The following is a 17705-nucleotide window of genomic DNA, read 5'->3' as shown; positions in this document are numbered from 1 at the left end:
AGAGAAATAAAGTAGACGGATAGAGAGCTTGGTATGTCTAGAGTTATTCCTGCCTTGAGTGCCTGACGGAGCTTTAGCAGAATTGATAGAATTTTGTCCTAGGGGAATAAAGTTAACAGACATAACATAGTGTACATAGATTTTTTTTCCCCCTCAGATATCCCATGCTGGACGTAGCTAAACTCCGGAACTCCTGGGACTTCCATAGAGGATGGTTTTATGTAGGTTTTATTTATAGGTTTGTTTAGTTTGGATTAGTGGAACATACTTGAAATCTCAGAAAGAAGGTTGAGGCAGGAGGATGGATTGAGGCCAGCCTGAGCTACATAGTGATAGTCTATCTCAAAACAACAAGAGAAGGAAAAGGTGATTCTGGGCCTGTTTTATGAACATTTAACAAATAACATGCAAGTGATACTTTTCTAATTTTATTAATACTCTCAGAGATGGTATGGAAACACAGCAGGAATGTTGACAACTTAAGGCACCACCTTTAAACTTTCTTTTTGTTTAAAACTCACTAGTTCAACAGTAATTCTTTAACTACAATTAAAAACAGTTTATAGAGGAAGTGTGCAAATACATATTTTAGGTGCAAAAACACAACCAAAGTCAAATTCTTATCAATGCTTTCCAGAAAGGACAGTTTTCAGTTCAGTTCATATTTTATTTCCAATAAACATTTTGAAACTCTGCCACATTCAGCACTCTGCTTGCCAAAACTGAAAATTTAGAATCTACACTTGCTTTCTGCTTCCCAGGCACACAGAGCCATCATCTTACGCTTAATCGAGCCAATTTTTAAATTTACTATTAAGACTTTAAAGAGAATTTATTTTCAAATATGAAAGCATCCCATGTCAGTCTGATGGGTCCATGTTGAAGGTGACAGAGATGATTGCATTCTGTAAAACAGGAGCAGCAGAGGGGCACTGGTGCCATACACTACCAACTCCTACTGAGGACACCCACAGCAACGATCCTGGAACCCTGCAGCACACTGGCATCTGCTGGCATCTGGTAACAGGATGCCAGAGCCATTTTTAAGGGTCAATGAAAGAATGGAGAAACGCTCTCCTTAACCCTCCTGCTCAGAGAGATGACAATGTTAATATTTACCAGGAGAATTAATTATAGCCACCTGCTTTCAGCCAGCCTCACAGCCTTGTCCTATGACCTGAGCGGCCAGAATAATGTTGCCTGAAAGGACATGGCAATTCTGAGCTTCGTTATTGCTTTTTACAATGTTAGGTTTTCGTATGGCCATGATTCTCTTCAGTAACAGGAAATGTTACTCAGGAAGAACAAGAAAGAACAGGCTTGTTCAATCTCTATCCATATGCTTTTAAAAGAATAATTTTATGTCTAATTGAAATCTAGTGGTTGTATATATTTGTGGGTAGAATGTGATATTGCAGTACATATATACATTAAATAATGATCAAATCACAGTCATTGGTATATCCATAGCCTCAGTTGGGTATCATTTGTTTGAGGCTTTTGAAGACTTTTCCGTTAATCTTGTCTCTTAATATTCTCTTTTAGTTCTATGAATAATACATTTTCCTTTTCCGAAACCATAATGCCATCTCTTGTCTTCATCACACATATTTATACAATTCCTAGGAACAATTTCATATTCTGGGAAAAATGTATTAGAAAGAATCTCATAGCACCTGACTAAGATATGGGCTCTTACCCTAAATTCACCACTGTTCTTCCTCTTTCCCAACCCCTCAAAGAGTTAAGGTTCTATGAGGAACCTTATCCAAAGTCCATCTTCCTCTCTCTATACTATTTTCTGGGTGCTGACTCTCCAAAATGCTGGATCAAATAGCCCTGATATTATTTCCAAGGTGATTTTTAAAGTGCATCCTCCTATGGGGAATCACATTGCTCATAAGCATGCCCCCAGGCCAAGAAAGACTAACAGGAACATTTTTTTTTTTTTTTTTTTTTTTGCAGGGGTTCAGTTATTTCTGGAGATTTGTTATGCAGCAAGACATGCACACAAAGTACATGGAAGTCTCTTTATGCACGGAATGCTGTAAAGCTAAGAGAAGAAAAAGAATAGGCTATGGGTGAAGAGTGGGGGTCTAGCTACCCTCAGAAGCAAACCTAAGGTTTCACAAATCCCTACATTTCCCCTGGCCATCCTACTCAGTGTAAATCGGTGCTTGGTAAGACCGGAGCCAAATCTTATGTAATCAGATCATATATAACTGACTTGGAGCTTTAACTATTTAGACTTATAGTATCTACTGGCTCCTATGCCCAGGCAATGTGAAGGTGAGGGGTCAAGGCAGGAGAAAAGGCAATATGATTCATCTACATCAAGTGTCTTTTTACCCAAATAGCAGTAAACTCCATTTTTTTAACCTCAGCATATGAAAATTTAACAACCCCACCCAGGACTTTATTTTTTTAACATAACTTTTTTTTAACTGATTCTTTGAAAATTTCACATCATGCACCCCAATCTCACTCATTTCCTATTATCTTTGTATCTGCCCTTCACCCTTGTAGCATCCCTCTCGAAGGAAAACTAAAAAGAGAAATATTATAAAATATATAAATACAAATAAGAATGTTAATTATGAAACAAACAAAACAAAATTTTAAAAAAGAACAGAGCTTCAGAGCTTTCAGACAGTAGTGGGCGAATTTCATGATTCCATGGTCAATAAATACTAAACAAAACAAAACAAAAACAAAAGCAAACAAAACAAAAGCAGTAATTCTTATCAAAACCACCTTGGTACAAAAATCTCAATTTCTAGCCCAGTGTCTTTGTTTGCACTGTGGCTCGTTCCATGTTTTCCTCCACTCTCTACAGTCTTACACCTGTACTGAGATCACCACTGTACCTAAGCCTGTAGGTCAATGAGTACCCTGAACTTAAATGAGCTCCGTGGGACTTGAAACAAATTTAAAGAAAAAAAAAAAAAAAAAAAACAGATTCAATATCAGTAGTAATTTCAGACACTAAAGTCTGAAGTTTAGATAAATCATTTAAGTAAACCAGGTCAAAGAAAATGTCTTTTCCTCGATGGTTTACTGTTCTAATATGTTTGACAGCCTACAACAGTCTTTGTACTGATAAGAAACACGTACCATTACCCTCTAGGGGGGCTCCACTGTGGAGCAATAGTCTCCTTGTAATCATAACTGAAAGAAATAGAGCCCTTTGCAATTGATGACATTTGAGAATAACTCAGAAGATCCCGCCCTGTTTCTATGCAGCTACAGATTTTCTGTCCTACGCAGCTGACTACACAAGCAGTCTCATGAAAGGATAATGAAGAACTCCAACATCATAGGGACTTATAAATTATCTGTAAAATCTCTATTAAAGAGCAAGCTTGGAAAGTTTACATTTTTCAGTTTATTTCTAGATAATACTTATTTTACAGCTGAAGTTCATCTATATTTGTTAGCACTTTTGAATAAGGAAGGGCAGTTTACAAAGAAGAGCGTATGCCGAGAATAGAGGATAGCAAGACTGTGTAGCAGATAAGACGTGCAATATGAAACATTTTACTTATGTTTGTGGTGTGCATGCAAGTGTGTGTTTATGCACATTCTCACACCTATGTTGATGTGTATATACACACTGAGGCTGATGGTTGATATAGGATGTCTTCTAGATCATTCTATACTTTATGAATTATGCCAGGGTCTCCTTCTTAAGCCAGAACTTGCTCATTCTCAGTCTTGCCAGTAGGCTTGTCTGGGAATGAATCCGTTTCCACCTCTGACTGCTGAGAACACAGGTGGCTCCTACACCTGCTTGGGTTTTTACATAAGTGCCAGCATTCTAAACTCCAGCTCTCATACTTACACAGCAAGCATGTTATCCACTGAGCCACTTCACCCACTATAAAGACATTATGTTTAAAGTGTGAAGGTCTACAATGGGGCATAGGTGCTACTTTCAAAATGATTTCAATAAAACATTGAACTCAATCCACAAAATGACAAATTACAAGAAAGTGGTTCTTTCTTCACTTGTACATTAGGACAATTAGAGTCACCAAGACAGGACCAGTGTTTGCTTGGTCTTCAGCAGCAGCAGTAACAGAACAGGGACTGAGAGCATTGCTAAGTGCAAGCCATGTTAGAAGAGGATTTCTTCACAGCCTGGGAGGTTGACAAAGAGGTTGTGAGAGTTCAAGTTAATAGGTTCTGTGATTCATAGCTACTGTTCCTGTCAAAGGCATGATAATCAGCTCTCCTTCTTCCATGGTTGGCATTTTCTGCTTTAAGTAAGATCTCATATGTTTGTCCTTGAATTCATCTGTCCTTATTGAGAAAATATCAGTCTATATTTGTATAACTTGGTGAACATCTGTGAAGAAAACAAAAATCAAAATTACCCAGCCTTTTCTATAACTTATGGTTCAAAATACAGTTAAAAATTAAATTAGTCATTTAATTTGATGAGAACACCCTTAAAAGCTAGGAATGATGTGCAGAGGCAGGGGATAGAAAAAACAAAGAACCAAATGTTAAAATAAACTTTCTGAAATGTGTATGTTCCTCTAATTTTCCATGATGCCCTTCCTTATGGCACAATGCACCAAATAACTTCTTGGCTTAAAAAATGGGTCATAAAAATGGAAAAATAACTATGTATCACTTATATGCTATAAAGCAATAGCAAAAAGACAACCATAATAATTTTTGTGCATTTAAAAATGTAACTATAGTACAAAACAAAATTGAATCATAGTGAAGTTCTTATTTGTATGCCTAGACCTGATATCATACGCATGTCAACTCGAACTGACAACTGGTTAGTAAAGACAAACCCATTGAGTCTCAATGCTGCATTAATAAACACTCCATATGACCATGCTTCTAGATCAGCTGGTGGTCCAAACACTACTGGAATCTGTAATATTTCTTCATCTATAATCAATCCATCCCAAGTCTCAACTTTAAACATTTGTATTTGTGGCTTCCAATGGGTTTTTACACCCCCAATGATATGATCTACAAGCAAGAGTTACTGCTGAAAATTCCATTCCCTAGGACCTCATGAACTTGTTCATTGAGGTTTCTGTGTTGGTGGGAATGGCAATTTCACATCTCTGGTCTCAGTTTTCTTCTCTCAAAGGAGTATATGTCGATAAGGACTGCTGGGCTGCTATTTTTTTATATTTTATGAAATTTTTCCTTAGTTTTAAGGGCAAATTCTTTTGCTAAAATGCAGTTTGGGCATTTGAAAGAAATTCTATCAAAAACTACTAACAAAGCTGGGGAGATGCTCAGTCGGTAAGGTCCTTGTCACACAGAAGAATGATGCCCTGAGTTCAAATTCCCAGAACCCACATAAAACCGGATGTAGCCGTGAGCATCTGTAATCTCGGGGCTTCTCCAGCAAGACTGGAGGAGAGACAAGCGAATCCCTTAAAGCCTGATGGCCAGGTAGCCTTGTGCACGTAACAGTGACAACAAAAGAAGATGCCATCTCAAAGTGGATGGCAAGGAGTAATACCTGACATCATCCCTCAATAAACACACCCACCACACACACACACACACACACACACACACACACACACACACACACACATTGATTTAAAAAATACTAATAACTATGACCACAAAAATGCTTAAACAGAAAACTCTCAAAAAAAAAAAAAACTCTAAAGTGCAAACAGATTTCTTTTAAGAACAGTATGTTATAAATTATATTTTAAAATATATAGAGACAGGAACCTATAACTTTGGGCTTGCAGCTATACCTTCAATATAGAATTTACATGAAAGTCTTTGTTCTAAGCTTGGATGTTTTTAATATCAAACTTTTGAAATTCTATTGCCAATGTAAACCATGAAGAGTAAATAAAAATGTGCTATTGTAAAACTTAGTACTTGAATAATATTTACATAATTAAGCCTTTAAAGTTTTTCCCACATAAATTATTCACCTTGGAATGGCTTTTCTGAAATAGCTAGTATCATGTCCCATTTTCAGTGCTATAAATAGAAATAGCCTGGTCTGGAAACCTTGATTTTACAGCTGGGCTTTTCTCTTCCTGAATGTTTTGCACACTATGAAAAGGAGAGAATCAGGAGCACCGTCCATCCATCTATCTTTCTCAGGGTATCTCTGAGAAAACATAATTTATTCAAACATCATTTTTAACTACTTATTAAAATATATTTTAGGATGTTATTTTCATAAGTAGAATTTGGTAATGAGGTTTTAATAAATTACAGCCCATCACAAAATGCATAGAACAAAATACTGAACAGAAAGTAAGTCATCAAAGTTAGTAAAGAAGGTCAACAGCAAGCTTTCTAGGAAAGAAGGGGTGACTCAGTGTATTAGAAATGTGATGGGGGTAGCCAGAAACCTAAAGTCTCCATGAGGGAAAGATAAATGACTGGAGAGATTTTTATCTCCAAAGAATTAGGAATAAAAGAGAGAGTAATGTATACATCAGAGGTATGAGGTCAGAAAAATGTAGGGTCATAAAAATTGCCCTGGAGAAGCAAGTAAGAGCCCAGAGCCAGTGGGAAGCAGATTAATGGCAGGTTGTGAATGGTGTGACTCAGGCAAGAGGACAGAACACTTGGCACTCTCCATCTCGGATCTGGAGATTTAGTCCTTGGCAAGAATATCAGATGATAGTGTTAAGGGTATGTTGTAAAAAAAAAAAAGTGATTTAGAAGATGGTGCTAATAAATGACTCCCAAGTTGCACAGGATGAAAAAGCACACTAATAGAGTGACCCAGGATTATCACACACAAAGACACACTTCACTTTTGGCACATGATGAGACATTAATATTTCAAATTCAAACACTGAAGAATAATCTATAGAATACAAGAAAACTGAGTTAGGAGAGAAGCCTGACTAAAACATACACAGTTGTGCACAGTTAACAATATGTCATCCAGGTGTACTCGTATCAATAATTAAAATGATCACTACTTCATAGTAGTGACCAGGGAGTTTAGTAGAGGTCCCAGAGATTAAGTAATATTCTGAGAGAGGCAGTAATCAAAATGTTTAGAGATTTAACCTTGAAATTTTCTTTTTTCTGTTGTTTTTTCCCCATTTTCTTTTCTTTACATCAAAGTGACTGCTACCACAACTCTCCATTTTTGAACCTTGAAATGTTATTAAAACAACCACTGCTATACAAACATGAGCTTGAGGACATGAATAAAGTAGATTATTTCAGTATGAAATGAACAAGAGTTTAAAAAGCCTTTTCACAGTGGGTAATATCCTGAGGCAAGTGTTAAAAAGGGTTACATGTCACCACAGATCTTTCCTGTTATGGCTAATACAGCATGGCGTAGCCAGGGCACAAGGAACTGTCAGTCTTAACCACTTAGCATGGAAGTGTGACACTTACAGGCTTTATCATCTCCCTATAAGCCCCAGGCCAATTTAATCATATACTTAGCATTTTAATTTCCATAAAAGGAAATGGTAACAATGATAAAAGTCTTCAGAGAGCGAGAATAATCTTAAATTTCTGATATATATTAGACATTCCCACATTAAAAAAAAAAAAAAAAAAACCCTGACTTTGATTCCAAATCACAATTATAAAGGCATGGCAAATAAATAATTAAAAATACATGTAGTTGTTTGGGAGGTGCCAGTTATTGTTCAATTTTTAGCAGTGATAACATTTATACACTAAGTATGTACAGAAGAAAGTCTAGTAATTTTCTGTAGTTTTTCAATGATCTCTGGTGGTTAATTAGATCATATTTAGTGTTTATTTAAATCACAGTGTATTTACACATTATGAAAGCTGAAAATCTGGTCATGCTAAGTTGTAGGAGTTGTAATCTTAAAAATTTGAATTATTATTGTTATTATCTTTGTATATAGGCTGTGTTAGGAAGGCTACAGATAACTACAGAGAGTGAAAGAAGGAGGGTAAAGGAGGTCTTGGTGCAGACTAAGGGCTCTAGATCCACATGACATGGTGGTGTTAGTGTTTACTTCCAAGTGCATAAGCAATGGGGATGCTGAAGAGCAGAAGCACCTGCTGGGCAGCTGGCATGGCTGATGGCTGATCTCAGTCCCATGGTTTCCTGCATAGAAGGTGCTCTCCATACACAATGAAAGGGTTTTCAGGCATGGGGAAAGAAATTATTACATACTCTTGAAAATGAATGCAACTAGAAACAATCATATGAAGCAATTAAGTCAGTCCCAGTTAGTCAAGTATCACATTCTAGAATTCCTGGGTCGAGGCTTGTAGACACACAAAATCATACACGTAGAGCTGACACGAAAGCAGAAGAATGGGATAGTACTTGGGAGGGAGGACAGAGGGGCAAGAAGCATACACTCCGAGTCCGTTAGCTACGTGTAGAACATGGCCCCATGTAAAAAACAACAACAAGAAGCAATTCGACCAGTCTTCCATACAGTACAAAGACTAAACTTACTTCACTGCACTTAAAATAGTGGGACATATTGTTTTGTTTGATTAAATTTGTCTTTACCTGTTCATTGATGTGAACAAGCCAAAACCCATAATTAGTAGTAAATACATTAATATCACTCACCACAGATTTAGCTCCTCATCATCCTTGCCTGAGGGGAAGCTAGGAGAAACATGTGGAAGCCATTCTGTGCCTTAGGGAAAGCTGCATTGGGCACACTCATCAAACACATTGTAGCAGGAAGCACTCAGGAGACATACACTGATTCAAATTAACTTGCCATGGAGCCAGTGGCAATAACAGCTTTTCTCAAGTCCCTGAGCTCCGTGGTATGATGTGGTATAATGGCTCCTAAAGAATTCTTTGTCTTTAATCTCCAAACCTATGAATCAGGGTAGGTTACATAGTAAAAGGAACATTGATGCCATTAATCACCTGATCTTAAGATAAGACTAGTCTAGATAGGACAGGTGGCCTTGGTGTAATCAAAAGTTTCCTTACAAATGAAGGGGAAATCCAAAATAGCAGAGATGGAAATGTAGAAGATACTTGGCCTGGTGCTCCTGGCTTTGATGGTGGGTCTATGAGCCAAAGAAATTAGTTGGCTCTAGAATCTGGAAGACAAGGACATGTAATCTCCTCTAGAATTTTCACTAAAGAAGATAGCTTTCCCAATACTTTGATTTTAGACCCCTAAGACAGACTTTGCACTTCTGATTTACAGAAATGCAAAATAATGCATTTGTCTTGTCTTTTAATATTAAACTTGTAGTAATTTTTCAAAACAGCAGTAGGAAACCAGCAAGCACTACTAAGTCAGGAATAAGCAGAGGAAAAGCTCCTCTTTCTCAAGTGAACAATAGCACCATGACTGAAGGTTTCCATTCCCACAATCATTTGTAGCTTTTCTATTGAAAATACACACTGTATAAATATTATTTGGTATGAAAGAAAAAACTGAGTTTATATATAAATATTCATATGTATATATAGAATATATGTACAAAATATATAAATTTTGTTTTCTCTATATAGTTGTTTTACTATGATCATGCAAAATTAAAACCACACATAAAGATCTTCTAAAAGGTAAACATTTTAATCAATTCATTCTGGGAAGTAGACATTTATTTCTTGTTTTTTTTTTTGGGGGGGGGGATACAGGGTTTCTCTGTGCAGTTTTGTGCTTTTCCTGGATCTCGCTCTGTAGACCAGGCTGGCCTCAAACTCACAAAGATCCACCTGCCTCTGCCTCCCGAGTGCTGGGATTAAAGGTGTGTGCGACCACCTACCGGCGACATTTATTTCTTAAGCTACAAATTAATATACTTGGAAAACATTACTTATTAAAAAGGCTACTCATTTCACAAATTAACTGCATTATTTCCTAAAATACTGGAATACTAACAGTTAACAGAAAATAAATCTTTTGATCAAAATGTTTTAAATATATACTAGAGCAAAAATCACTATCCTGAGGTTATGTACAATATTACTTTTGTTGTTTCACTTAAGTGTATTTCTATAATAACTTAACATTAGGAGTGTCTCAGAGAGAGCATATGCTATGAACATAAAATCATAAATCGGAGAAGGACCCAGCATCAACAGTGTAGCAAAAACCAAAGGCCTTGAACCACACCAATGGCTCTTTGCAATGAAAACTTGCAAGTAAAGTTATATGGATAAAAGGTTTTCCTGGGTGACTCATTTTAGCATGCTACAGCCTCCATGACAAGGTCGATTTTTTCTATTTTTTAATTTTTTTCTCTTAAATTTTATTTTTTTTTGGGGGGGAGGGGAGGTTGCAAGGACAGAGGGCGGATACGAAGAGAGAGGGAAATGAATGGGATACAGATTCATGATGCAAAAGACAGAGAGTATAAAGGAAAAAAATTAAAAAACAAATAGAAGGAGAGAGGGATAAAAGGAAAGGGGAGAGAGAGGAAAGGGTGGAAGAAGAGAAGAAAGAAGAGAAGAGAGGTCCAGAGAAGAAAAGGGAGAAGAAGAGAGGAGGGAACGGGAACCATGGGGAGAAGGGCAGAGCAGGGGAGTGGGGAGGGGGGGAAGGAGAGGAAAAAGAGTACATATATGCGCAATTGTTTTCTTCTGGAGAGCAAAAGGTGTTATTATCATTAACTTTAAAGTCAGTAATAGTGTTCTAAGTGCAGAGCCAGGACTTTGCTTCCCTCTGTTCCATTGCCTGGCTTTCCTTGTGTGGAGTGATTTCTGAAGTCTTTTGGAACATGCGACGCTGGGATTCCAAGGACTCTGAGCTCGGCACCGTATCAGCCTTTACCCTTATGATTCCAGTCCTTGTGTGGGAAGCTCATGCTATGGCTTCTCTAGTTACATCTTCAGTTCATGAGACACTTCTGCAAGAAGGAAACTGTCCATGAATCAATTGCTAATGAAATGATACAAGAAAACGAAGAGATTTTAAGGGTGGATGTCTTTTTGAACCTACCATGTGGAAGATAGACCTGCTTATTGCCATGAACTATGACACAGCTTGACACACAGAAATAATTTTGTATGCATAACTTAAATTCATCCAAAAATAAATTTGGGTAAGGATGGAGAGATTTGTACTAGCCATTTTAAAGGCAGCTTAGATATTACATGCATCTTTGAGACTACCTAGCTGTTAATGTATATTGTCATACAAATAAGTAACATTCCTAGAAATTGCTATTTTCTGTGCTGGCCTCTAGACTACAGGAGAAAATTTTCTCACTGTTGAGTATGATATTAAACTCTTCCCATTCCTACAGAAATGGTAGGACTTCTAAGAAGTGAGGGAAGAAACATTGTGTATCAGTTCTTTGTTGATTATCTAGGCCTCCTTCACCCTGCCAAATCATTATAGATACAGAGTAACTAGAAAAAAATTGTTAAGCTAGCAACACAAGCCTTCCTGTAACAGCTAAACAGACAGCTAGAGGCCAAACAATCCAACCACACATCCTGTGCCCTAATTTGTACTGGCCCAGGACCAAGTTTTCCACATTACTCTTCTTTTTTCTTTTACTCTCTTTCAAGGTGGTACTGTTAGATAAGATTGGCCTGCTTCTGCTTTATTTCATACCTTTTCATGTGCTCAGACACATTTCTCCCTACTTGTTCATCAGCCAATATCTTTTGGCAATATTTTCCATGTAGAACTCTTTATTTTTCCAAAATCCAGTTTTTTCCATAGTTGAAACACTTGGACTCAGGTCTATACCACCCATAAGACCATTAGTAATCCATTCCTACATGCAATTTATTCATCTTTGATATTTTTCCATTCTTGACTCTTAAACTATGGTCTCCAATCAAGAAAAGACCATAGACATGGAGGAGAGAAATCTCCCATAGGGATCCATTATGGCAGAATATTAAAAATTTCCCAGGATATCAGAGTATAGAATGGGTACCATTCTACCAAGAGTTAGAGAAGACTATTGTAGATGGTTGTGTGACATATTGCCTTTAAGTATTTCATTCATTGCATAGATTTCAAGTAAGCAATGATCTTGTCTGTAATATACTCACATACCAATAATATCTTATAAATAATGAGTACATTGTGAATGCTAAGTAGGCATATGCATTTTAAGTGTGTGTCATGGAGCAAGCCAGTTTGCTTTGACCTTGACCTTCCTATTTGTAGCTGCTCTTCCTACTCAACTCTCCCTTCTGTTTTGAAGGATGCACCATTTGTCCTCTTAGCAGAGGGCTAATCTCTACCAAGATACAGCATACAGAAATAACTGCCAAGCATCAGTAGTTTATCTCAGATAAGTAAACAAGGTCAATGTCAGAATTCATATTCATTGTTCCTCTCTTGGATCTGAATTGGATTCTCATACCTGATCAGATACACAATGTTAGGCAGGGGCTGGGCTTTCTACTGGTGAATCCAGATGTTTGGAAAGATATAGGATGATAAGGTATTAACAGCTCAGGATCACATTGGTTGTCCCATCTTCAATTATGAAAAATAATTCCTCGAATTCCTGTGAATGAATGGATTCCTAACTAATCTTTGAGCATTATTCATTCATAATAAGTATATTTGATGAATGATTGCTTCCTTGATAAGAGTGGGTGTGCATACAAACTTGGAAGGTTTCTTTTCCTTATTCATCTTGTGCATTGATTAGTCATCCTGCTTACATCTATAAAGTTTTTGATATACTTTAATAGGCTTTTATTTGAGATGTTGCCATAGCAAACTGTTAATTAATTAAAGGCAAGGACTATGCTACTTTAACTTATTTTAAAAGGGCCACCAGATAACTTGTGTCTAACCTCTATCAAGGTGTGGTATATGTACTTTGAATTTTAATTATTTAGTTCAGATTTATAGACTGGCTCGAATTACTATGAATGATCAAAGGCAGCTTGTCAAGATGCTGGCTGGTCACTTGGAACAGACCTTTGGTTGAGAAAACAGAGTTGGTAAGCTTAATCGCATGCCAAGATCCCAAGGATGTTGTATTTTCATTTTTTGAAGCGTTTGTTCCAGAGAACAGTAGATGACTAGATTAAGAGAATATAAGTCCAGTTTTAAAGATTTAGAGGATAAGAGAGGCTGTACTTCCATGTGAGGTGGCTGGTGCAGACTACTGAGAGCAAGCCACAATAAGGCGGGCCTACACTCCCCATGGGGGACCTAGCACTAATGTAAGCTGTTTTCTACTGGCATGGCAGATTTCAGGAAAGACACAATTTGGTGAGTTACTTTTTCTTGGAGAGTTTTATTTAAGATACAGAGGATCTTAATCAAGAAATATTTCAAAGGAAATAAGGGTTGAGGGGAAACTGCGAACTGCCAGTAAGAGACCAATAGGGAAACCTTATCAGTAGTGCAAAATTTCTAGCAGCCAATGCTGTTCATTAGAGAGATGGCAAACACACCCCTGCCAGTGAAACAGAGCACACACTCAGGAAAATCAAGTGTCAGGAGCACATGAAGCTGATATATATTTTTATTTACACCTTACCCTTGGGTTTGCTATTAAAGATCTAGATGGAGAAAAAAAGTAAGAGAAAATGAGGTAAAAGAAAACACATATCAAACAAACAAATAAATAAATGGTACCAGTACACTTCCCAGTGTGGGGATGAAATGGGCCAACAGTGTAGGAGGGGAAAGTAGGAAAGGAGAGATCCCTTAAAATTGACTGAGAAAATAAAGTTATACATTAGATTATAGTATAACCAAACTACTCAACAGCAAGAATTGTAAAAAGTCAATGAATTAATTAATACCTTATAGTATATAAAAAGTAGGGCTCTGAGGCATGAAGGACAGTCTCACAGAGCTCGTTTCAAAGGATAACAATGACAAAGAAACACGATCTGCTCCTGTCTTACTGAGTCTAATCCGCTCAGGAACTAGTTATGACAGCAGTCATAGATGACACATGTAACACAAAGCCCGCCTTCTACACTGCTTTTCCTGCTAAATGAAGCTAGACACAATATGTGGTTTCTAAACGTGGTAGAGGGGAAAAGCGACTACAAAAGTATAATATCCAGTGTTGGGCCCCATAAGGCCCAGGTGTGAGGCCCAGTGTAACTTCCCGATAGCTCGAGTTTGGTGACCTGTCTTCTGCATGTGAGTGACTCAGCTCAACCCAACCTAGAATCACTTCGGCCTAGTGACTGCTGAGAAGGCATCATCTCATTGCCCCGTATCCCCACCCTCATCACCCCAACCTATGTAAGTCCACTCCTGATGCAATAAAACGAGTTCCTGCTTTGACAAGACTCCCAGCTCAATGTGCTTCTCTCTGGTGGACAGGGGAGGTCTAGGCCCTCGAAACTCACCATCCCACTCAGCCCCAGGGAGAGACGGGCTGGACCAATCCTGCCTCAGCCCTACCTGTTGGTCAGCCTGACAATCCAGATGCATTTCTAAAGTTTTATTTATTTAATTTTATTTTATGCACATGAGTACTTTGTCTGTTTTTGTGTCTGTGCACCATGTGCATGCAGTGCCAGTGAAGGTCAGAAGAGGGCATGGGACCCCTGGAACTGGAGTAAGGGATGTAAGCCACCCTCTGGATGCTGAGACCCAAACTCATGTCTAAACAGCTGAGCCATCTCCTCAGCCCCTCTAATGCAATTACCAACTTGCTTTTCTTCTGATTCATAAGAAAAGAAGGAAAGAAAGTGTTAAAGGAATGAGGAAGGAATGGAGGGATGGGAGAGAAGAAAGTAACTTTCACAAAACATCTGTGAGACAATCAAGGGAATATAAGTTAAATATGAACTAGGCATTCAAAATTTTAAAATTGTAGCAGTTGGGTAGGAGATATGACAAGACTGTGTTAAAATGTACTTCTACCTGGCTAATGTGTATTGCTATATATTTAGGGAAATAATACAATGCCTAAGTGTTCCAAAGGGTAGACTGGAGAGGAGGCAGTTCTGTGGTTCATTACTTCCATGTGATATGCAAGGACCTGTGAGGGTATGGATATGCATAATCACTTTTCTAAAGAAATTACTCCAGAATGGGAAAAAAAGAAGAGAAACAGACTTAAAAAGTTGGAAAATGAGATAAATGTTGAATGCATGTCATTGGTACTTAGGCACAATTGTCTATTTTCTCTACATATACATATGATTAAATTTACCAAAATAAAAGTTTAATATGAATGAAATTTTCAAATGCATAGGATACTTTTAATAGATTCTTTGTTTTATTATTTAATGTATATGGTAGTTTCCCTCAGTGATAAACATAGCATATTACCTATAATTAGTAGTATTATAACTTAACCCCTTAGAAGATGGTTTGAAATAAAAAAGAGTAATTAATTGATTAAAGAGATTTTCTTGAGGAAAAGACACTGATGACATAGTTGGGGGTGGAAAGTTCTAAGTATGCTTTGATATAGTGGTTAAGGATCAATTTACTAAAATCTCCAATGAAAACATCAGAATTTGTGGACATGGAGAAGTGGAGCTGCTGCCTACATGGAGTTTTCACCCCTATGTTCTAGTCTCCTTGGTGCTGGAAGGTACTCTACAGGATACTGAAAGAGAAACATGGACAGCACAAAATCTTTTACAATCTATCCTATGTGAAAAATATCCTAGGGCAATGGTGGCACAGAACTCGTGGGAATAGTTAACCAATATCTGATTTGACTTGAGACCCACTCCTTCAGAAGGAATCCATATCTGACATGGCTTGGGTATCCAAAAAATGGAGACTAGATAGCCCAGGGACCTAGGGTAAAACCAAAAACTGTGAGTCTAAAACAATCAATAAAATGTTTCCCAATGATAGTCATAGATCAGTGCCTTATCTAGTCATCACCAGGAAAATTTCATCCAGCAGCAGATGGAAACAGATGCAGAGACTCACAGCCAGACATTATGTGGAAATGAGTCTAAATTGGAAGTCCCCATCAAAGTCGTCTTCTCAGAGCTCAGAGAATACCATGGAAGGTTTGGTGCAAAGATTATAAGAGACAGAGGGGATGGAGGACACCAGGAAAACACTGCCTCTGAGTCAACTAAGCAAGGCACATATGAGCTCACAGAACCTGAAGCAGCAAGCACAGGGCCTACAGGGGTCTGTGTCAGGTCCTCTGTGTGTGTACTATAGGTACTAGCTTAGTGTTTTTATGGGACTCCTGACTCTGAGAAGAAGTAGCTCTCTAACTCTTTTGCCTGCTCTTGGGACACTTTTCCTCCAGCTGGGTTGCCATGTCCAACTTTGACAGTTTTTGCTTCATCTTATTATATTGTATTTTGCCATGTTTTGTTGTTATCCCTTAGAAGCCCATTCTTTTCTAATGAAAGACAGCAATAGAGTGGACCCAGACAGAAGGGGAGGTATGGAGGAACTGGAGGGGGGATAGAAGGAGGGAGAACTATAACTAGGATATATTTAATGAGAAAACAATCTATTTTCAATATAAAAACGAAAAAGAAGAAATATGGACCAGATGAGAGGCAGAGAAACGTGCAGAATGTAAATCAGAGGCTGGGAGGAATGCTGTGTGAACAACAGGGTTTTCTTACAAACTCAGTGCTGCTTTCCTACTCCTGATGCAACAAACAAACAAACAAACAAACAGAAAACAACTACAAAAAGTTGTGGATGATTCGACAGAGAAACAAATTAGAAAAGTTGAAATATCAATGTAAAGAAATATTTGGATAGTTCAATCAAGTCATCTCATCGTTAATTTACTTCATCACGTATCTATCCATTAAACATCATAAAATGGACCTAGATTCATCCAAAAGTTCCTTTTCAGTAAACAGGAAATAAAACTTCTATAAAAAAAGTATTGTGTCATATTCCAGTTGGCAATAGTTTCCTTAGTGGGATGTATATTAATGGGACTCCCTAGAATTAATGAAATGCAGTATCTGAAAGTGGAAAATATATGAAGGCTTAATAAATTTGGGTGTGTTAGTTAATAATTCATGTCTGTTGCAAAAAAATACAGATGATCAAAATATACCTTCAATGTTAGGCACTGTTTTTGAGGTATAATCCTAATTTTACATCATGCACTAAAACTAGAGACAGAAAAAAAAAAAAAAAAAAAAAAAAAAAAAGAATCATAGCTCCCTGGGCTGCTATCAGCGAAACCTCTGTTCACACACACTTACTGGGAAGACCTCTTCTAGCTCCAGGGCTGAATCATCATCAGAACTGCAATCAGTTTGCATGGCAGAAAGATTCTGCATCACTCTCAAGATCTGTAACAAACAGAGCTGCTAACCATGAAAACCAAGCCCTCTTAACTATATGATTTACATGTCTATAATCTCCTCAGGCCTGCAATTAACAACTATTTAAATGTAAAGTTCTAATACATATGAGATAATATTTCACCACATAGTCATAAGAAGGATTCACAGCTCCCACATTTTATTTTAACTATGCAAAATGAAGGAATGTCTAATTAGTAATACTACCTTAATCCCATTCCTAAATAGAAAAATAACCAGGCTTCTCCTGGAGATTACATTATATAAAATCTATCATTTTCTAATTAATTTTATTTATTATTTAATCTCAATCTTCTGAAGTAGTCAATGATTCTGATGCTACTTTAAATATATTAACATAAGTGAGAAGCTTTTCCTTTTTTTTATTGAACTTTTTTTTTTTTGCCTTGTTTTCAATAGATTATCATTCCTGGGTGAAAGTGAGTTAAGTGAGTCTGGATATGTTTGGACATGGTGACGATTCTAACAAATTTGCTTACTAATTATTTTAAAATGGAAGAAAAAGTCATACCATAAAAAGCAA

The 17705-nt window shown here is 37.3% G+C and overlaps 1 protein-coding gene and 1 long non-coding RNA gene across 12 annotated transcripts in view; both read right to left on the bottom strand.

Moving 5' to 3' along the window:
* Positions 1 to 17705, bottom strand: part of Magi2 (membrane associated guanylate kinase, WW and PDZ domain containing 2) — a 1425274-nt gene that overhangs the window by 1368951 nt on the left and 38618 nt on the right. The window lies entirely within an intron of this gene.
* LOC119087736 lies at positions 1596 to 9383 on the bottom strand. Its single transcript, XR_005091214.1, has 2 exons — positions 5937 to 9383; positions 1596 to 4348 (listed from the first exon to the last, which is right to left on the bottom strand). It is a non-coding gene; the product is annotated as an uncharacterized LOC119087736 (long non-coding RNA).

The sequence above is a fragment of the Peromyscus leucopus genome, chromosome 3, assembly GCF_004664715.2.
Source record: "Peromyscus leucopus breed LL Stock chromosome 3, UCI_PerLeu_2.1, whole genome shotgun sequence".
NCBI classification, from domain to species: domain Eukaryota; kingdom Metazoa; phylum Chordata; class Mammalia; order Rodentia; family Cricetidae; genus Peromyscus; species Peromyscus leucopus.
This window is presented reverse-complemented; position numbering and strand designations above follow the sequence as displayed.